This window comes from Rhipicephalus microplus, chromosome 1 (genome assembly GCF_043290135.1).
Source record: "Rhipicephalus microplus isolate Deutch F79 chromosome 1, USDA_Rmic, whole genome shotgun sequence".
Taxonomy (NCBI): domain Eukaryota; kingdom Metazoa; phylum Arthropoda; class Arachnida; order Ixodida; family Ixodidae; genus Rhipicephalus; species Rhipicephalus microplus.
In genome coordinates, this window is record NC_134700.1 from 207,227,399 (window position 1) to 207,247,150 (window position 19,752).

The following is a 19,752-nucleotide window of genomic DNA, read 5'->3' on the forward strand; positions in this document are numbered from 1 at the left end:
ATTCTAAGACAAGGACCAGTACCCGCAGAGCTAATCTCACTAGTATGGTCCCCGGCCCATCAAGGTCTGAAGGGGAATGAGAAGGCGCACGCGATCGCCCGAGGGCTCACTTTCCGGTCGATCGACGCTGACCCGCCGCCTTCGCGCGAGCAGCCCCTCTCCACAAGAGACGAACTACGAACGTTCTAGGAAATCGCCGCACACTATAAACTCCACCGTAAGATTTATCCAGAGGCAGCTAAACAGCTGAGCAAAAAGGAGGAAATTATGTGGCGAAAATCGCAAACCGGGGTGTTTCCAAACCCTCACATGTACAGTAAAAGGCACCCGGAAGTGTTCAACTCCAGATGTGTGCACTACAACAGCACTGCGGGTTTAGTGCATATGGTATGGACTGCAGCTGCCCATCCTACAATGATCCAAGTAGAAACGTAGAATCCTGGGAGGCCTTATTACACAGCCGTGACGCCGAAGAACAGCGTCAAGTCATCGGTCTCGCTCTGTCCGCCGCCGAGTCCCAAGGGATTCCGGCCGATGGCTAGGGGGATGATAGGGGGCAGAGGCCGAAGCCTCCTACCCCGTCATTCTAGACGGGTGCAATAAACGTTATTTCTCTCTCTCTCTCTCTGTGAAGTACTCAATGTAGCATTGCAGAGCGAGAAAGATTCAGAAATGCACGCATCCACAATTGCTTATTTAACAAATTTAGCAAAACTACATTGCTCTCAATTTTCGAGCTATTTATCGGCAATGTCCACGTTTCCTTTCCGATTCCGCATCATGCATTCACTTCACTTGAAGATCAACACTACAGGGCAAGCGCCGCATCTGACGGCAGAATCCGACCCTTGTCTTGAAGCCACGCTATTAAACTCGAACGCCGCAACACAATGAGACCGACGCTCATTCAGCGATCTCGATGTTCAGTTATATGCATATGCTTGTTAGCTTTCCAAGAGTCTTTACACATAGATTGAAAGCTTTCAATATGTATGAGTGACTTGTTTTGTTCGGACCCGACCGTATACATTGGTTGTACCGGCTTGGACACTCGCAATAAACGATGCAAACCTTACTTGATTGACGTTGATTTTTGCCAGTCGAAGCCAACTAGGTCACCTGGCGATAGTTATAGACGCGAAGCGCGATTTAGCAACAAAAAAGAAAATACCAGAGGAAGTGAGCAGCGCGAACCACCCCACCTGCAAAAAAAAAAACGCGTCCGTGTATTCATTATGATAGTACTACCCATGCCATCTAGCCTCGCGGTATAGCAGTTCAGTACGCCGCCGCTACGTATTTGCATGATATCGTGATACAACAGACCACAGGCACAGTTTCCATTCTCTAAACTGGTAGGTGTTCTGCGGCATTATGCACCCGGAATCTTTCTTTCGATACAATATTAGGGCGATAGCGCGAACGCAGTCCCCCACTACCAAAAATTGCATGCCCCATCTGCCCCAGTTTGGGGTAGTGGCAGGGGTCAGCACGAGCGCAGTGCAATGCCCGCGCCTCTCCCTGGGGGCACCGCCTGTGTTTAGAAAAAATTTATTGCCACAAACGTCAATAACACTCAACAGAACATTTCCGTCTTAGACATACTCTAACGATGATGACAAGACAGACGTCATTTACATGAACATGGATATGAGATGACGTTGAAAAAACATGTACATTCGATGGTTCACTCAAACACAACCACAAAATACTTCAAGGTAAACAAGAGACAAATAAAACTTAAATATGTACATTTTGCATATTTACATGTTGGCATGCCATTTCTGCCGGCACATCGACAGATCAGCCTACCAATACCAGGCCGGCCGAAAGACAAGTTTCACTCGTCCGTCATAGACCGACACAAAAGGGCAAGACCAGTGCCGAAGAAATTCCTCTTCACCGAGGAAGAAGAGCTCCTCCGACAAAACAGACAGCAGCTCCGAGTACAATCGTTCTAGGATCGGGTAGAGCGCGCGGCGGCGGCGGCCCGCTGCAACCGCCTCGCAGCGGTTGCGCCAGAGGCAGAAAGCGCCGGCAACAATGAGAAGACAAGCGAAGCGGCCTCGCGAACAACGCCCAGAAGAAACGAAGCGATTTACTCTGAGGCAGTGAAATCCAGCATGTACGGCTCTCCAAAAAACGCGAGCAATGATACAATGCCTCAGAAAATGCTGATTTGTTTCCCGAAGGGAGCAGTTCGGACATGTTGCTGACTGTACTATTCTCCACCTTTCGAGGCGGTCGAGAGTGGGAAGTACACCCCATCCCAGGCGCCACATGAAGTCCCGAAGGTGTCCAGGCAGAAAAGAAGCCGTTAAGGAGCTCCAAGACCCCCGTCTAGAGCGAGCACGGCGGGCTGGCGGGACCAACGGAAGCAACAAAGCAGCAGTTGTCTCAACTATGTGGTTGTTCAAAACATCTATGCCAGGACAGCTCGACTTGACATGGCGAAAAAATGCAACAGTTGTTGCATAAAACGCAGGAAGTGTTATTGACTGTGGCCCCCTGTTAAGTTGCGCATTAGGCATCAAATGGCGAAGGTGAGTACCCAGAAAGTAGTATGCAAGCGTTCGTGCGGGAGATTCCTCCCCTTGCACTAGGCGCAAAAGGAAACGCAGTGCCAGCAGCCGACAGCGTATGGACACTGAAGGGAAAGCAAAGCCTCCTTGAGCACGCTGCTGTCCCAGTGCCGCGCGAGAGACCAACTCAGTGCCGCCTGACCAAAAAAAGGAACACAAAGCAGACTGTAGTGATCGCACGATACGTAAATATGGTTGCACGACGTGAGAAAGGTACCAAATGCGACCGCAAAATACAGTCTGCGCAAGGTACCTCCGCTCAAGAAGCGGGAAGTCAAAATCCTGTGCATCCTGAATTTTCAGTCTTACTTCCTCGAGAGCGTTTAACCAAACAGATTCGCAAATGCCGTAGTGGTTGTATGAAATACCTAAAATACGAAGGGACGCAACCGGCTGAATGGGAACACCGGCGCTAAGCCTGGAGTTTGGAGAGCCAATGAAGTAGTAGTAGTAAACAACTTTATTAAGGCAGCTGAAGAAATACCGGGATTTGGAGATGTTCAACGCTGCACCTGAAATGTCGCCATACTGGGAAAATACATGCAGGCTGCGTGAAAGGCTATCTTCATCTGAAAGGTACAAGGTTATATCATCAGCGAAAGCTGTGACTTTCACGACACCACTACCAGGAAGCGCAAGACCCCGGACACGTGAATCCGCGTCAAGAGCACGCAAGTATGGCTCAAGGCTGAGGACAAATAGCACAGGAGACAATGGACAACCCTGACGGACCCCACGTGTTATGGAAAAGGCAGCACTTTCCCAACCATCCAGAACTAGTGTGCTTTTCAGACCAGTGTACGTATTTTTAATCATTTCCACAAACGAATGAGAAAAGCCGAAGGCTGTGAGCACATTAAAGATATACGCGTGCTCTAGTCGGTCAAACGCTTTTTCCTGGTCCAAAGACACAAGGATACCACGCGCAGATCGCGACAAAGTATAAGCTATGATATCCCGTGTCGTATATGACAAGCTGTGTATTTCTCGTCCAAGCACTGATGAAGTCTGGTGATGACCTATTAGGGTGTTCAACAGACCCCTCAAACGTTGAACGGCTACCGCCGCGAATATCTTATAGTCAACGTTGAGGAGCGTGATAGGTCTCCAATCTTCAGGATTAACAGTGGAAGCATCACCCTTTGGAATAAGCACAATGCGTCCATCTCGAAAACTTGATGGAAAGACACCGTCCTCGTAGCATCGCCGGATTACCGCGGTAATTGTAGCACCAATCTCATCCCAAAATGTCAAGTAAAACTCAACAGGTAAACCGTCTGGCCCTGGGGCCGTTCCACGTTTCATAGATTTCAGTGCCACCTTTACCTCTTCAGCCGACGGAGGGATGTGCAGGCAATCTGCAACTTCTTGAGGAATACGGGGCAAACTTCTAAGCATTGGCGGTGTTTCATCACAGTTAGTCCGCATGGCCGAACACGACATTGCTTCAAAATGCGCCAAGAAAACAGATCGATCACGCTTAGGAAGCCGCTGCGCAGGTGGTATTTGTGCTGTCATAGAGACAGGTGACTCTGATTGCCCAAAAAAGGAATGTCTCGCGTAGCGCAGCACCTCGGGATGTGCACATGGGTTGTGTCTACAGCGCCATGCTGCTGCCGCCAGGGACGAAGCAGCAGTCAAGCGCTGAAAGCGTTCACGCAGTTCACGCTGCCACGCTCGCATCAGAGGAGAAGGCATCTCGGCGCGCAAAGCAATGCGTAACTTCATCGCGGTATCAGCAAGCTCTTCAGAAACGCGTCGACGAAGCGAACGCCCCTCTACTGCGCAGCGCAGGCGCCACTGTGTTTTAAGCGCATCCCAATCTTCAGGACCAGACGCCGTGAGCGACACACGTATTGCGCGTGACAAATCTGATCTTGAGCACGCGTCCTGCAGGACGCGAACATCAAGACGCCATGGCTTTTCTGAGAAAGAAAATGGAACTTCGAGCTTCAAGACAATAGGCCGATGATCAGATACGTACACAGGAGAAGGTGGGAAGGACGGAACGCATAAATCAGAGACAAACGCCTCTAACGCTCGTGGGATATAAGCCCGGTCGAGCCTGCTGGAGGATCGTCCACGTCGCCATGTCCAAACAAAGGTATTTCCGTGCACTACATTGTGCGCGTCTAGTAATGAAAAGTGGTGGACAAGGCGGCGAAGCTCGCGTGAATTCCAAGCAGACCGGCCCCAGCCAGGACCTTGTACATCGGTTCGCGTATTTAGAACGCAGTTGAAGTCGCCAATCAAAATGACGTCACGACCGTCAAGAAAAAACACATCCAGGTCTCTAAAAAAGTCATTAGACTGTCCAGCTTGCGCTGGCCCATACACACACAGTATCCTTAATCTGAAAGAAAAGTAGCTACAGTCTAAAGCCAAAACCCTGCCCACGCCATCGTAAAAAGCATGATGATCCCTTAATAGAGCTCGGTTAAAAATAATAATACCTACTCCCGTAAAACGAGATGTAGCAAAAGAGAAATAACAATCTAGGTTGAACCTTCGTTTAAAAGCAAGCACGTCGGATAGCGAGAAAAAATTTGTTTCCTGGAGGCACAAAACATCACAATTTGCAGCGCGGGCGACACTAATCACTTCAGCCTGCTTTGCCGGACTGCGAAAACCCTGAACGTTCAATGAAATAATATGCAGTGTAGTGGCCATAATAAAAAGTAAAGACTAACCTGGACGCATAGTTCTAGACGGTGTCCTGGAAAGTGTCCAGGGGACACTTGCTCGACCAAATTACAACGCACTGTTCGACCCTCCAGAAGAGGGTCGAGGTTTTTTGGACCGTTGGGATTTACCACGGCCATCACTGCGTTCATCGGAGCAAGAGCTGGAAGTGTGCCCTCGCTTTGTTTCACGTGGAGCTCCCATTTCAACGTCAAAATCGGCAAGGCTAGACAGTCCGATGCTACTATCCAGTCCCCAGCTGAAGCCGTCTTCCGAAGACGTGTCCTGAGGAGGTAGGGACTGAGCCGCCGGCAAGCTTGGATCCACATTCTTGATGCTGGCAGCACTGTCCGCGTCTCGGCAGTCCGGTGTAGGCACCCTTTGTGTGGGCGATTTTTTACGTGTACGACGCGATGTCGAAATGGTCGGAGCGGCCGCAACAGAAGAGGCTGTGGTGTTTTCGGCACTGTTTTCCAAAATAACCGGGGTCGTAGGGCCAACTCCAACAGCAGCAGCCTGATAACTGGGGTCATTTGTGCACTGAACATCAAGTGGCGTCAAAGAAGAGACGCCGACGCCGTTTTCAGGGCAGTGCGTTGCGTCTTTCGAAGCGCATGGTTCCTGCACCAGCGGGGAGGCCGACGCGCCAAGCGTCGCATCGACAATCGCGCTTTCGTTGTGCGCTTCGTTTGAAGGAACTTGTAGGGGTGAGGCCAGCACAGCGTCGGTGACCTCCTCTGCGTCCCCCGAGTCGGTAGTTGGTTCCATTGCCGGTGTCAGTGGTGGAAAGGCACCAGCGGCAGCGTCTGAGTAAGAGCGGCGGACAGGGCAAACCACAGTTGGGTGGCCGTCCCCGCAGCGTCGACATGGGCGGTCACATCCATCACTAACGTGACCGTGCACACCACAGCGACCACAATACGGTGTTGTGCACTGGGCTCGTAGATGGTCCCCTGAGCCGCATCTTCGACATACACGCTGGAGACCACGGTAGTCAAACGTAGCACGGTGACCGGAGATGCGCAGGTAGTTCGGCACAGGATTAGCGGCGTTCATCTCCATTCGAACATACCGCGTTCCAGTCAGTACGCCGCGTCGCCCGCTCATCAAACCACTGGTGACAGTGAGCACCTTGCCATATGGGGATAACGCTTGGACGAGAGCTTCGTTTGAGACGAACGATGGCAGGAACAGGCAGGCGACGTTGGTCACTTGTGGGCCAACGGGAACGACTTGAACACGCTCGCCGCCGATCACCAGGCAGCCAGCATTGACGATTAGAGACATGGAGGCCATGCTCTTAACGGTGACTTGGAAGTTTCGAGCTCCCTGATGCTGCACGCCGTATACCTCTGAGAGGCCGACTATTGAGGCCGTCGCATCAACGACGGTCTCGGCACTAGTCCCCGTAGGGACAACAACGTCGAAGACAAGCGCCTTCGAAGGCGTCCAAGACGCGACGGGCACCATGACTCGTACTGACGGACGCCCCTGACGTAGAACGATCAGGGACGTCCTTAGCACTTACTTAGAGGGGTACCAACCTTCGTTAACACTTGCTAAAACCAAGGCTATAGGATCATCCAGATAGTGAGATAGTGAGATAGAGCATTGAGGACACCCAGTACACAAATTCACACAGTCCTGTTATATCAAATTGCTTTTCGCTCACACAAATATTGATAAAGGCTTAAAATTTGAGCGGGTATCACTCCAGCATTCGCAGAACCAGCGAGAACGTTCTGTACGCCGCCAGAGGCGCCACTGCAGTGGTAATTTGTATCTAATGGTCATGAACATGACGTACGATTCATCGGACTAGCTGTCCTGAAATCCTAAATATCCAATTGTGATCGCGAAGAAAAAAAATTTATGGCATGACCTTGGCAAACAAAACAAATCAGTAAAATGAAAACGAAATATAAAAGAAAAAAACTGCGTCGGCCGGGAATCGAACCCGGGCCACCCGCGTGGCAGGCGACTATTCTACCACTGAACCACCGACGCAACAATGCACTGATGTTTTACGCACAAATCACTAAAGTGGGAGACGTAGTTAAGTCGTGTAGGCGTACATTTGCGCCTCACATGTACAAATGTACAGGGCTGCAGGAACTTCATTATTGCAAAATGGGCTAAGGTATACAAAGATTGCTCAATTAGATCAAATATTACGCGCGTATATCGATTACATTGAGCATTCAGATGCGAAACTTTTATGTAACAAGCGAAAATTTTCTAGCGAAGAGTTAACTACCGGACAACACGGAAGTTACTCAATTTGGCTGTTTTTAGCAGTCAAGTAAGCAGCACAGTTATTTTGAGAAAACGTACCATGGAAGAAGAAAAATGTACGCACAAGCATCACATAGTCCTTAGAATACATTCTAGAGCATGACCATAGTTATAGCGCGAGAACAAAACGACGACACAGAGACAAGAAGGACACGAAAGACACGAGCGAAAGACACGAGCGCTCGTGTCTTTCGTGTCCTTCTTGCCTCTGTGTCGTCGTTTTGTTCTCGCGCTATAACTATCGTCATGCCATACCAACTAGCCCAAGCTGCCACACATTCTAGAGACCATAGCATGAAGCACAAGGCTCAAGAAAAAAAAAAGAAAATATGCTGGCCGAGAACAGAAAAGTGTCACAACGGGGCCTGGTCACAATCAGCAGGAGCTGTACATCTCCGGATACATAACTAAAGGTTATAATTGAAATGAACGTGCCCCCACCGCGGTGGTCTAGTGGGTAAGGTTCTCGGCTTCTCACCTGCAGGTCGCGGGTTCGAATCCCGGCTGCGGCGGCTGCATTTCCGAAGGAGGCGGAAATGTTGTAGGCCCGTGTGCTCAGATTTGGGTGCACGTTAAAGAACCCCAGGTGGTCGAAATTTTCGGAGCCCTCCACTACCGCGTCTCTCATATTCATATAGTGGTGTTGGGACGTTAAACCCCACATATCAATCAATCAAAGAACGTGCAAATATAGAGCTTTCTTGCTGATTTCTGCATTGATCGATAAATGATAACCCAGAACACGAAAACGTCGGCACCAGCACTCGTGCCGGGCATATCCAGCAAGAACTTCCCGCCGCATCGCACAAGTTATGCGAGAACCACCTGCTTGAGCATCTGACTTTCGACATCAACATTATGCCCTGCCCAAACGGGCAAGGCCTCCCAAAAATTGGCCTATAGGCTCATTGGAGTGCCCCACCCCACGGTAATCTTTAGTAAAAGGCGAAAGATTAATTCGAAAAACCTGAGGTGAGGCCTGAGCAATGACTGACAATCAGCGCGGTTAGACACCTCACTTACAAAGGCCGTGCCAGAAGAACCAGTTCTCTTCTACGTTGAAAGCAATATTTTTTGAAATAAGCCAAAATATGTACATAAACCTTAAAGTTTTTTTTCTTTTATCAATTCATTTAAATCATATCTTTTAACAAATAATGTTATAGTAGACGTGTATGCGTGCAAAGAATTTAATTTTACGATAGCAATATTGCGCTACCATCGTTTTCAGACGCGATCATACGTTGTGAGCCAATAGATGGCGCAAGCACCCGGTCAAAAAAAAAAAAAGAAACTGAAAATGAGCAAACAGAGCCAGTGTGTTGGCGTTAGTGACGAATGTAATGAATTCAGTCTAACCTCGATTAGTTTTTCACAGGAAGGAAAAAAACACCGCCATGATGGGCTGTGCGCGGGAGCACAAAGGCTTAGGACGCAGCGTTTCCAGTGCATTTTCGAGGGGACGCGCCAATTTGCGCAGCCCAAGGAGGGCTATGGCGGTGCCCAGGGAGGCGTTTAAGAAAAGGTGAATAGTCCCTTTGTCGGGCCTCCCTGGCTTGTACGCCGGGAGGCAGGCCGCGTCTGTTTGGCGCCTGGCGCCGAACGGTGGCCCCGTTGCCAGACGTTTCTAGAACTAGGTAAGTTGCAAAACTGAGCGATGTGGCGCGGCGCTGCCGCTGCCAGCGACAAATGTGGCGCTGCTGTCGCATCCGGATTCACTCACTGCATGCTCGCTCGTGTCACTCCCGTAACATCCGTCACCTGTGCATGTTGCAGTACGTCGATATCTGTGGAGGCTTCTTTCTGCGTGAACATTTTTGTGCGTCAGCGTGCCCTGTTCTGCTTTGAATGTGTTGCGTGTTTCCATCATGCCCATATGTTGCGTTCTCGGCTGTAGAGCAGCTACAGGAAATGAGAGACACCATGACATTTCTTTTGTGCCCACGTGTACCTCAGCAGCAAGAGGTATGGGACCACGCTATTCCGCGTGCGGATAAGAAACTGCCCAGCAACTCACGTGTGTGTGATATGCACTTTCGTGAGAAGGACATCCTGAAAACTTTCACGCACGTCATATGGTAAGAAGGTACAAATCGCAAGAGGAAAGTGGGACCTCGTTGAAGGATGCGTTCCACGAATATTCCCGAATTTGCCCGCATACCTTTGTCGCGAGGCCCTCGATAAATAAGCGAAAGCTGCCCTATAGGGGTGGGATATTTTCCAGAATATTATCGGCGAAAAAGAATAGACTATCAAATAGACTATAGGGCTCTATTCCCCTTTAGGACTATAGGGGAATAGACTATAGGGCTCAAAAAAAGCGCCATTTGAGGATAAAGGCATTGTAGTCGCAGAAGACATGACAGTCACCATTAGCAGCCATCACCATCGCTCGGCCAAGTAACCCGGCAAGGCAGATACCATCTTCCGGTTGGCGGAACTTCTGGAGGACATAGAAAAGCTGAAAGTGTGTTCATGTTGTCCCAGTGCGTCAGCAGGCAGACTCGTGAGAAAATGACTACGAAGTGCTCACCGATACCCCAAAGTGCGGTCTCTGCTTGAAGCTTCGGTTGCAGCTGTGTTAACAGGTTTCGTTAGAGGAACTCCAGAAGAAGCAGAGGGAAGACATGCTCAAGAAAATGGCCGCACGCGTAGCTTTTCGACGGTATAAGTTGCTAAAGAATGTGACTGACATGAAAAAAAGGCTGACTACATAATCAGACAAAAGCCACAAGATTGCGTCACATAGTTGTAATTTATTTTCAAGCACGAAAAACACAGCCACAAAAAAGGATTGAAGACATTGTAATTGGGTTTTTGCGTCTAAAAATCTATTGGGAACGTACACCAACTAGCAACTAACTGACAGACTCGCATGTTATGCTATATATCAAGCATTGTTTATTAAGGGCAGTTCAAAGAATCATAATTATTTTGTATTTGCCTTACACCGCTAAATATTGCGCAGTATTAAGTTTCTGCGGCAGCACAACAAATATCGATAATATACTGTTGGCAAAGTTCAGAACGGCCGCCACGACGACTACGCGTTTTCGTCTGCTAGCGGAAGCTTGTTGCGCCGCCAGTGCCACCAAACCGAAAGCTATCCCGGCACCGTGTGACGAGAAGTCTTACGCGGGGAGTTTTGCAACTTACGTAGTCTAGAAACGTTGCTTGAAAGGGCATGGCCGTCTGCCCGAGACAAAACGTCCCGCCCACGCGACCCTGGGGGGGAAGCAGTGCCGGGACAGACGTAGGATGATGATGGGTTGATCAGTTAAGTGTGACTCTGGGACAAAGCGCTACGGCGCCGCGTCTCCTTTTTATCTGACAACGGCACCTCGATTAGTGGTTCTCTAGTCACGTACGGTACGGTCGCGTACGGTCAGATTAGTCACAGGACTTTGCCCTACGTAACCTCTCTGTTCTGGATGCAACTTAACGTAACTTGAGATGGACGCCCACACGAAACAGGCCGTGATGAGCTCTTTTCGACTATCGAGAGTGTCATATCAGCAGCGTGGCTTTTGTCTATACATTTCTTCTCGTTTGTGTGTATGTGTGTGATGTCTGATCGCATAAATTAATTTCTAGCGGTTTTTTGTGTGAATCATAGAGTTTATTTGCGCAGGTTATGAGCGAAAAATTGCAGCAATAACGTAAATATATGTTAATTACCACCCATTAATACATCTCTGGTTTTCACTGGGAGAAATAACTCCGTGTAACTTATTCGGTCAGGTGAAACTGCGTGGATTACAAAGAGGTATCTAGGGTTTGCAGCACACACTTGGTAAGAAACGTACTGTGACATCACCCCTCGCCCATCATATGTGCTTCTATGCAGTCTACGCGAGAATAGATAGAGAGAAAGCACCTGACTTACTCATGCTGTCAAAACTACAAGGACAGTATTGCCATGAGATGAGCTTCTCACAAAATACTGGCTTACTACTTGTGGTGTACACGTATCCCGAAGAAGCAAGGCCACCAGCGTGGGTCCGGTCTTAGCGAGCCGCAGGGCACGCGTTAACCGTCGCCGTGACGAGAACACGATACTGCTCAAAGTCGCAACACTTTATTAGGGAGTTTTAGTGCTGAGTACCCAAGCGGCTTGCGTACGCAGGACGTTGGGTCGGCGGTATTGCGCATGCGCGAAACCCCAAACAGATGCCTCGCAGGATCGCTGGGGCGATGGGGCCATGCGTCCGCGCGGTCCACCTTCGCAAGAACTCACGGTATCCGCACTGCGGATACTCTAGCCATCGAGTTAAAATGAGCCAAAGTGCGAGCACTTATAGCGATTACACGGTTTCAGCCAGATTTCCAAAGCTAGAATAGCCTGGAACATAGAAACTAAAAAGCATATGCCAGTCCCCCGACCAGCTGAATAGGTGGCGCCATCTAGCGTGGCCATAGTGAATCAGACAACAACTTTGTTATTGCAGAAACATTGTGCATTGTACATCTGGTGCAAAAACTGCGCAGCGACAATACTACAAATGAGTAACCTCTTTATTTATTCATTTTCACCTCAAAAACTTTACGCGTAAGCTAACATGTTCATGACTGCAGTTGCATGAAGTGTCACAAGATGTCGACACTGTCGTTACAATAACCTTGTATTTCATTTCTTTGCGTATACCAGATTACTGTACACAATAAATAAGTGTCCTGATCTCTATGTATGTTGAATTGAACAGTTTAAATCATAAAAAGACTTAAATAATACTTACGAGACAAGACGCACGAAGTTTACACGCGCTCGCAGAGACAAGTCTCTGCGAGCGCGTGTGAACTTCGTGCGGCTTGCGTTTGCGTGCGTGCCACCGTGGCGCCAACTAAAAGGCATTCCGGTTGGGTATGGGTTGGGGACGCAACGCCGCGCGCTCCCAAGCCCGCAAAGCCCCAAGAAAATGCGTACCCAGCACTAAATCTCCCTATTGTGGCAACACCAAACGCAGTACATCCCGTTGCAAAAAGGCGCTGCGGGAAAGCAAATAGGCTTATCCACGCCACGGGCGCAATGTACTACACAGGGTGCCACGAGCACGTCTTCGCGGTAAAGGTAATCCACGGAGACACCGGGACAAAGGCACGGTTGCTCGAGCGAGGGCAAAGGCGCTCGCGTTGGCTTCGGAGGGAGACGGGTCGGCGTAGCTAGGCCACGCACTAGGACACCGTACCACCCTCGGCCATGCGTACGCAGCGGGGCAACAAAAGGTGAGCGTTCGCCTCAGGCGCGAGGCGCCGTCAGCGAAGTCCGACGAGCCCCCGTGCGACGGGAGTCGACGGACGGAAAAGATAGCGTGGCTCACCGTTTGCTGTCCCGGAGAGTACTGTCCGCCCGCTCCCGACGCAGCGCGCGAAAACCTCTCGCGAGTCCCCACGCGCGGCGCCACAGTCAACATCCGCTTCCGGGTAAGGGAGTCAAACGTCACTCTGCTCTCCCACCACGGCTGACAGCAAAGGACGGCAGACATGTAGGGACATGTCAATGGCAGAAAAGGCCGCAAAGCCCGCGCAAAGGCAGCGGGCTAGCCTCAATTCCCACATACTAGAATACAGAGAATACTGGCTTACTAAAAATATTGACGTCAGGTGACTTAAATTTTGGGACAAGGAGTTTGAAAGTGTAGAAGTATTTGAAGAAGGAAAAGTGTCGTGTGTTTTTGATGCTCCAATGTAATGCCGAAAGTAGTGAGGTCGGTGACGTATCTAGGGAAGACATGGATAAGGCAGCGTCTGCAGCAGGCGGGGCAGGAGAGGCACACACACACCACGGCCATGTGTGTGGGCAGTCTTGCACCCCAGGGTGGATCCGACCACAGCAGATGCAGCCTTCAGGCCAGGTGCAGCATTTCTTGACATGGACAAATTGGCCACGCTGCCCGCACTGGAGTGGTCGGGGCCTGGCCGGTCGTACAGGGAAGCGCATGTGAAACAGCGTCACCTGCTCTGTGGGAACGGAACTCTGAACAGCAGGGTGACTGTGTGCCCCAACCTGGTGTCCGACAGCACAATCATCGTGGACAGGAGGCCAGGCAGCAGGGACCCCACCTCCGGGCCTCTGTCATTACCATGCAGGTAGCCGGTGCTTGTCCGAAGGTCTGCCCCCTCCTTGGCAGTGACCGGTATGCTTTGCAGCTCCGAGATGGCCAGGAGCTCTTCCAGGCCTTTCCTGGTGGTCGCGTCCACCGCCACGATGTTCTGGCGATGGTTCACCCTGATTTCAGCGACTCCGCGGTGCGACGACAGTGCCTGAACAAAGCTCAGGCGGGGGATGCCGCGTGAGGAGCCCCCGAGAGCTGAGGGCCGGCAGAGCGCCGTCTACACGACCGCAGGGCTGACTGGCAGCCAGCAGCAGCCAGTCTTTTGGCATGCCGGAGTGCAGCCTCCAATCATACCTGCTGGAAAGACCCCTCGGCATCTGGCTCGTCCTCCGGGACACTGGGGACGGCAGAGCGATGGACTGGTGGCCTCCCTGAGGTTGCTGAGCCTGCTGGAGAAACCCGATGTCCCTGAGAGTGTGGATGACAGGAGTATCCGCGGGTACAGCAGGCGTCCTCCTGACTGTGTTTGCTTTGTTTGTGTGATCGTGGTTTTTTCGCAAAAATGACTATATTGAAGCATGCCACAACGAGGTGACTTCAGACCACTTAGGTTACACAAGAACGTTGGCCAGAGTACGGCAGCGCTACTTCTGGCCAAGACTGACCATAGCCGTAAAACACCATGTTCGTACTTGCCTCGACTGCCAGCGACGGAAGTCACCGCCGACTAAACCAGCTGGCCTCCTGCAGCCTGTGCAGGTCCCAAGAACACCATTCGACCAGATTGGCATGGATATTTTGGGCCCACTTCCTACTTCTACTGCTGGGAACCACTGGGTTATTGTCGCGACTGATTACCTTACCCGTTATGCTGAAACAAAGGCTATCCAGAGAGGTACAGCAGCGGAGGTGGCACAATTTTTCATCGAGAACGTTGTCCTGCGGCATGGTACACCAAGCGTCGTAATCACAGACAGAGGAACCGCATTTACGGCAGCTCTTTTGGAACAAGTCCTCATGCTGAGTGGAACAACCCATCGTAAGACCACCGCCTACTACCCGCAAACGAACGGGCTTACAGAGCGTCTGAACAAAACAATTGAAGACATGCTTTCTATGTACGTAGACGTCGAGCACAAAAATTGGGACGAAATCTTGCCATATATCACGTTTGCTTACAACACTGCCAAGCAAGAAACAACCCAGATGACCCCGTTCAGCCTAATTCACGGAAGGGAAGTACGAACCATGTTAGATGCGATGCTAGCGCACGAATGCGACGACATCGAACCGGACGCCAAGATGTTTACAGAACGAGCGGAAGAAGCAAGACAACTAGCACGCCTGCGAATCCAGCAACAACAAGAGTACGACGCGAGCCGCTACAATTCTCGCCGCAGAACAGTCGTTTACCAGACCGGCGACAGAGTATGGGTTTGGACGCCCATACGGAAACGAGGACTCTCTGAAAAGCTCCTAAGGAGATACTTTGGGCCATATCTAGTACTGCGACGACTGAGTGATTTTACCTACGAGGTCGTCCCCGACAGTTCACATATAGTACGAGGCTTCGCCAGCACCGTCCAGAACTAGTTCACGTTGTGCGCATGAAGCCGTATGAAAGGTAGTGACTGCGCAAGAAACTTCTTAAAGAACAGAAAAAAACACTACTGGTTTAGCATCGGGGCGATGCTCATTAAGAGGGGGGGGGGGGGGGCAAATGACGCGTGTGTACTGGTGGACCAAAACGACGATAAGGGGATTTGGCGGACACCAGGTAGTGGGGCTCTGGCTGATTGAAGATAAAGAAGGCGATCTTGCTGTTTGGCTGCTGAGAGTCCCTGTGTCAACGATTATCTGCCTTTGGTTCACGCTGTACCGTGACAATATGCTGAAAGATCGTCGACAGAACTCTCTTTTGACTTACGATAAAGACTTCTGATTTGGTCATTTCATACGAAACATATCAGCCATTTCGGCGACTATTTCAAATGCAATCAGGCGTTTACTAGCCGGAAACCAGCGAGCATACACAAGGGCGACAGTAACGGCCAAGCACGGACTCTCAGCGCGAGCGGCGTCCTTTTTTGGGTAGACCCACTAGAAGGCACTTGAGAGTTCGACCGATTTCAGTGTTCGGAGGCTTCTCTACAATTACCCCGGGGTCGAAGAGGGAGACGCCTGGTGAACTAACAGCTTGTCACTATGAGCGGGTCATAGTAAGCCTTCAGGCGCTCCACGTTGACTATGTCGCACCCGCGACAGCGCATGTCCGAAGATTGTTCAATTGGTTCGATAAGATAGTTGACCGGAGATGTGCGCTCGATGACACGGTATAGAAGCCTTCGTATTTCGGGAGCAGTTTGGAAGAAAGGCCAGCTACAGAGGTCGGGAATGAGAGCCATACAAGAGAACCAGGAAGGAACGTGGGCTCAGAAGTGGCGGAGCCATCACGGATACTTTTCTGCCGCTCTTGCTCATGCGTCGTAAAAGTCTTGGCAAGCTCGCGATACTCTTCAGCAAAGCTGGCTGTCTCAGAAATAGGTGCACACTCAGATGGATCCGGCGTGTACGGCGGTATCGTGTCGATGGTGTGTGACGGGTGCCTTCCGTACAGCAAGAAGAAAGGTGAAAAACCGGTTGTGCTCTGAGGGGCGGTGTTGTAGGCGTAGGTGACGAAGGGCAGTATAGTATCCCAATTCGTGTGGTTGGCGGCGACGTACATCGAAAGCATGTCGCCGAGGGTGTGGTTAAAGCGTTCGGGGAGACCATTCGTCGGCGGGTGGTAAGCAGTAGTTTTGCGGTGGAGAGAACGGCACTCCGTGAGAATGGCTTCGACGACTTCTGACAAGAATACATGGCCTCGATCACTGAGAAGCTCCTGGGGTGAACCATGGCGCAGTATGAATCGATGCAGTAGGACATCACGCGCTGTAGCCGAAGGGAGAGCGGCGGTTTCGGCGTATCGCGTTAAATGACCTACAGCGACGATGGCCCAGTGGTTACCAGCCGACGTCAGAGGAAGTGGTCCATACAAATCGATACCTATGCGCCCAAACGGACGCTCAGGGCAAGGTAACGGTTGCAGACCAACTGGCGACATGTGTGCTGACAATTTGCGGCGTTGGCAAGCGAGGCAGGAGCGAACGAACTGTTGCACGTAGTGGTACACCCCGCGCCAGATGTAGCGTTGTCGAATGCGATGGTAGGTTTTGAATACCCCAGAGTGCGCGCATTGCGGATCAGAATGGAAAGATTCTGATATCTCCGACCGCAGAATGCGATGTATCATGAGTAACCACTGCCGGTCATCGGCGTCGTAATTGCTTCGGTGTTGGTGGCCGTCACGAATGGCGATATGGTGAGCTGGACGACGCAAGGCACGCGTGGATGCCGTTGCGGACGGATCAGAGAGCAATTCGATCAGTGGGGCGGGCCAATTCTCCTTTCGCTGTTCGGTAGCGATGATGTACACATCAATTACAGAAACAGCAACCGAGGATACAGAGCAGAGCACGTCATGTTCAGGTAGAAAGGAGCACGAGAGGGCGTTGGCGTCAGCATGCTGGCGTCCGTTGCGGTACAGCACGCGGAGGTCGTAGTCTTGTAAGCGAAGAGCCCAACGGGTGAGACGGCCTGAGGGATCCTTCAATAATGAAAGCCAGCATAGTGCATGATGATTGGTGACGACATCGAATGGGGGACCATACAAATAAGGTCGAAACATTTAAGGGCCCGGACGATCACCAGGCACTCTTTTTCCGTGACGGTGTACTTTGTCTCGGCTCTCGTGAGCGTGTGGCTTGCATATGCTACGACATATTCAGAAAATACGGGTTTGCGCTGCGCCAGGACAGTGCCGCAGCCCACAGCGCTTGTGTCCGTGTGCACCTCTGTTGGGCCGTAGGGTCGCAGTGGCGTAGAATGGGAGGAGACGTCAACAAAAGGCGGAGCTTCGCGAAGGCGTCGTCGCACTCGGACGACCACGATTTGAGAGGTCCGTTACTTCTAAGGAGCTTCGTCAGCGGCGATATGATCGTGGCAAAGTTTCGTATGAAGCGTCGGAAGTATGAGCACAGGCCCACTAATTTGCGCACTTCTTTGACTGACGCAGGTTTGGGGAATTCCGCCCCGGAGAAGCTTGGCTGGGTCAGGAAGAATGCCATCCTTGGACACGACGTACCCTAGGATGGTGAGTTTCTGTGCTACAAAGCGGCACTTCATCAGATTTATTTTCGAGCCGGCATTGCTCACCCGTGCGAAAACTTCTTTCAGACGTTGGAGATGCGTGGAGAAATCTGGAGCGAAGACAACAACGTCATTGAGGTAACACAAGCACGTGAAATGCGCAGAACGGTGGCCAACATGTGCTCAATGGTCGCAGGTGCATACATAGACCAAATGGCATGACGTTGAATTCGCACAAGCCATCGGGTGAGATGAACGCAGTCTTCGGTCGAGCGTCATCAGCCATGGCAACTTGCTAGTAACCCGAGCACAGATGGAGAGAAGAAAAAAAAAAGGCAGCATATCTACGGAGTGAATGATGGGGAGTGGGGCGAAGCATTCGTCCGTCCATTCGTTCTTGCTTCCGTCCGTTCCTGCGTACGTCTCTGTAACCGTCCATGCGTCCTTCCACCTGTCCGTGCGTGCGTCTGTTCGTGCGTCCGTCCCTGCGTTCGTCCATGCATCCACGCCTGCGTCCGTTCATGCGTCCATCCATGCATCTGTCTGTGTGTCCGTTCGTCCATCTATTCAGCACTCCAAGTACCACCATCTCACATCTTTTCATCATATATTCTCAATATAGAAGCACCGCCATCCAGTGGACATTTCAAGGACTAAACGGGAGGTGGCACATGCACACTTTCTTACGGCTTTAGCTTCGGGTTTACTTCCCACCTTTAACCACCTCGAGTTCATGGTATATACTAGTTCACTGTATTCATGCCTATGCGGCCCAACTCTCGCAAAACCTTTCTAAAACCAAGGAGGTTACACCCAGCGAGTCTGACGTAGCAACCCTTTCTTCTCAGATCGTGCTCAATGTACAAGTCAATAGCTGCTAATGGGGATCGCAGCGTGCGCGTTACCTAAAGGCCGAATGCTCCTGTCTCTCATTCCCCCATAACAGCCATTAACATGTGCATTGAGCACTATCTTTTATTGTTCAGCAACGCACAGAAGAAATCTCTCACCGGAACCACCTTGGAGGTCAAAATCGTAAAGACCGCTATTTCGGGTATTTTCCACTGGTCGTTACGTACTACGAGGGACGCACAAGCCACGCCATAAGGAGCTTCGCCCTTAAAATTCGGCTCCGTGAAGGCTGTCGATTGCGTCATCGATGCGTGGCAGTGGATAAACATTCTTGCGAGTGATCTTATTGAGCCGTCTGTAGTCCACACAGAAGCGCACAGAACCGTCTTTCTTCGCAACATATTAACAGGAGACGCCCATGGACTGTCCGAGGGCCGAATAACGTCGCGTCGGAGCATATCGTCAACCTGCTCGTTGATTTCCCGACGTTCAGCAGGCGACACGCGGTAAGAACATTGTCGTAATGGTGAATGGGCACCAGTGTCGATACGATGTGTATCAGTGGGCGCGCGACCGAGAGAACCTCGCCCGACATGGAAAGAAGAAGGATATTCTTGTAACAGGTCCAGAAGCTGGGAATGCTGTACTGACGTTGTCATCAACGTAGGGGCCAAATACATCAGGAGATGATGGATCAGAAGTGGAAACAGCACCGATGGTACGTGAATGGGGACAACGTGAGTCATCGGGTACGTCCAGGACTTTTGCGTCATTGTCACGGGTCCCGTTAATTCGGAAGGTGATCGCCGGGCTAATTCCAAGGGCCGAAGTATCGGCCCCCCGAACCGCACCACGAAAGCGTGGACAATTTAGGAGTGGTCCTTTTTGGAGCGCCAGCGGATGCCGGCTGTGGCCCAAAGACCAAGTCAGAGCCGAGAGTTGATAAACAAAACAAAATTATATTCTCAATAATGGCAGATCAAAAACAATACACAAATATGCACACTCCACAATAGTTGAATACAATATGTCACCAATCAAACAACGTACTACACAGTACAATCAGCCACACTCGAAACAACGGACACAGACAACAATAC

At 50.8% G+C, this 19,752-nt stretch overlaps 2 non-coding genes and 1 pseudogene across 2 annotated transcripts; all 3 read right to left on the reverse strand.

Annotated features, from left to right (window-relative positions):
* Positions 1 to 1,407: 1,407 nt before the first annotated feature.
* Positions 1,408 to 1,542, reverse strand: LOC142771519 (U1 spliceosomal RNA; annotated as a pseudogene).
* Positions 1,543 to 7,200: 5,658 nt separating this feature from the next.
* TRNAG-GCC (transfer RNA glycine (anticodon GCC)) lies at positions 7,201 to 7,271 on the reverse strand. Its single transcript has one exon. It is a non-coding gene; the product is annotated as a tRNA-Gly (tRNA).
* Positions 7,272 to 8,419: 1,148 nt separating this feature from the next.
* LOC142771539 (U5 spliceosomal RNA) lies at positions 8,420 to 8,546 on the reverse strand. The gene has a single exon (XR_012885981.1). It is a non-coding gene; the product is annotated as a U5 spliceosomal RNA (small nuclear RNA).
* Positions 8,547 to 19,752: the final 11,206 nt, after the last annotated feature.